The sequence below is a fragment of the Triticum aestivum genome, chromosome 3D, assembly GCF_018294505.1.
Source record: "Triticum aestivum cultivar Chinese Spring chromosome 3D, IWGSC CS RefSeq v2.1, whole genome shotgun sequence".
Lineage (NCBI taxonomy): Eukaryota > Viridiplantae > Streptophyta > Magnoliopsida > Poales > Poaceae > Triticum > Triticum aestivum.
Genome location: NC_057802.1, coordinates 56,401,461 through 56,404,299, shown reverse-complemented (window position 1 = coordinate 56,404,299; position 2,839 = coordinate 56,401,461). Strand labels below are relative to the sequence as shown.

Below are 2,839 nucleotides of genomic sequence, written 5' to 3'. Positions count from 1 at the left end.
GCAAAGGAAGAAACCCAACAAGGCTTTGCCAGAACACTCTTCCTTGGTGCACATAAAGACTACATTTTCCTATAGCCCTCATGGCTTCCTTTCATTAAACCAATGCACCACATATATACATAGGAGGTTAGGCATGCCGCCACACCCAGCCACACTAACCCACTAACACACGTCCATCGCCTTACCTCCTAGAATCACTCCCGGTCTACATAACTAAGCTACTAACTTGACCGGCTGCTCAACCAACATGCACGGCTCAATTAGCTAGCCCACTAACCAACTAATTCCATGCACTACTGTGGTCTTATCTTCTCCTAGAATCTCTCTAGGATCCCAAAGAATAGTACGTGCATGCAGCTAACAACCTATACTACTCGGCAGTACATGTCAAGATTAATTCCAACAAGCTTCACCTACATTAACGGGACGAATGCAATAGTGGAGGCCATCATTGGCGCCCGCCAGCAGTACCGCCTGGCCACCAAGGACTGCCACAGATTCCGCCCGGGCGTACATTCCCCGTCCAACGCCGGCCAGGGCGCTTCAGCAGGTGGCGACATGACGACATCATCAACCTCGCCCTCGGCCAGATCAAGTGCTTCAGTAGGTTCCACGCCGGCCGTACTGGGAAACGTCTTCTCCCTCTGCGCTGAGCACATCGAGCTCCAGGGCAACGCGCCGTGGCGGCGGGACAGGTGGCAATTCCACCACGCCGACGCTGCCCGCCACGCGAAGACGGCGCTGCAGACCTGCAGTGCCTACTCTCCGCCAAGTCGCACGGCCATGCGGCCCTCGCCGTCTTCCACGTCATGCTCAAGCCGCCATCACCGCGAGCAGTCGCCCACGCCTGGGCACCCGCAGCCGACCAGCTCCTGCGCCGCGCGATCGACGATCTGGCCATGGCGGAGGCCGCGGTGGAGCGGATGCGCCCGGCCATTCTCGCCCAGTTCTTCAACGCCTCGATGCTTCTGCATGGCTGATCGCGCGTGTGGCATCGAATCACCAATCTCTCTTCTGTTTTGTTCATCGATACCTGCATGCACGAATTGATTTCTTCACGGCCTCGGCTTTCCGCCGAGATCAAGGTTCAGAACTGTGTAGACGAACGTGCTCAAAGATTCGACGTACGCTGGCAGAACTGCACTGGTCGTTACGTTCATCGGTCTTCAGTTTGTAGCTATTACTGCAACTTATTTCTACAACCTTCTTTAAACCCAATCCCCTTTTGTCAGTTACATGCATGATCGATAAATCATCATTTACGTGCCGTGAGCTTAAGAACTTTCTTGATTCATGGTCACAAAAGATGGCAAAACTTGTTTTCAGGTGCATGCATGCACATGCACTACTCGAGAACGTACTAGTGGTACAGTAAGTAGTGCAAGTGCAAACGCACGAAGTAGCTATATTTTGATGTAAAGAGGCATACAGCCAACAATAAGGACGAAGAGTTATTGAAGCAGGAATTATGGCCTGACTGGGTTGTCGTTTCCAAGTAGACTATTACCCGTGTAAAACACAGCCCGGTACAACACAAAGTTGGGTAGGCATCGAATAGGTGCTTTCGATCGTCGTTTCTGGCCTGTAAAGATTACTCCGAATTTCAATGTACTCGAAAAGTTATTGAAGCACTTCTCAACACATCGGTTTTTCCCAATCTCTCTCTCTCTCTCTCTCTCTCTCCGCGTAGGTGAGTGCATGCATGGGCCATCACCGGACAGACGTCCGAAGCCATACGGGACGGGGCGAGGCACCAGCGATGGCGACCTCTGTCCTGCTGTGTCTTCTGGCTGCTTCGTGCGCGGGTCCTTGGTGTGAGCGCCGCCACGTTGCTTGCCGACGTGCGACTGGAGGTCCGGTCGACCACAGGGCAGGAGCCAGGAGAGGGCGAAACTGGAGATGCGGCAAAATGAACGGGAGGCTGTCGTGGAGGAGACGGGAATGCAAGACAACCGACGATGTTCTGCGAGAGGCCGCTGTGGAGATCCCCATGGCCATGGGTCTGTTGCACGTTGCAGTATCCGTGGAATCCCCGCCATGGTTCGGGCACAACTCCCGTTAACTTGTTCTTTCCGTTTTAGGAAGATGAGGTGAAGTGGGGAGTCCCATCGATGAACTAACTTGAATCCAAGGGGAGCAGGAAGCAAGCCAGGCTGAGAGGACGAGTTGATCGCAGCCAGCGATGTCGAGTTCATGGTGGCAGCGTGCTAGATAGGGAAATGGAAGTGAAACTGCACCGGTATTCTTGTACAGTTTAGCTACACATCAGTCAGCTGATTCAAATTTGGCATTAGTCGATATGAAGGAAGGAGAAGGGAGGGCCTCGCCGGAGCCCAGAGAGAAGGAAGGGGCCGCCGTCATCACCCAAGTGTCTATCTTAGGGTTCAGGGTGGGGGCAGTGGTGGTCGCGGCGGTGGGGGTGGTGGTGGGGCGGTAGTGTGGGGATTCGCCGGAGAAAAAGCTCCGTGCGGTGGGCCCTAGAGGGATGGCAGGGGCGGAGGAGGACCGGCGGTGGGAGTGGTTCCGGGGAGAGCGGGGCGGCGAGGCAGCGCGGGAGTGCCACCGGCCGCGGGTGGCGGGAGCCGGCGGTTTGGCCGGTGGTGGCTCTCGGCTCAAGGAAGGAGATGCGTCGAGAGGTTGAAGAAAGACCGTGGGCTATTGATTTTGGGTCCAACGGTTCAAGAATCGACTAACCTCAAACATAATTTTCAGCTGACTAATTTCTAGCCACGTCCATTTTTGTACAGTACATCAAACTAATATGACCCATCCATTTTATCCATCCCATGGACTAGATTAACCCACACTTATATGAGCTAACTATGTAGTATTTTTCGTT

General features: G+C 54.1%; 1 pseudogene; it reads left to right on the top strand.

Moving 5' to 3' along the window:
• The first annotated feature begins 384 nt into the window (after positions 1-384).
• Positions 385-1,430, top strand: LOC123076149 (uncharacterized; annotated as a pseudogene).
• Positions 1,431-2,839: the final 1,409 nt, after the last annotated feature.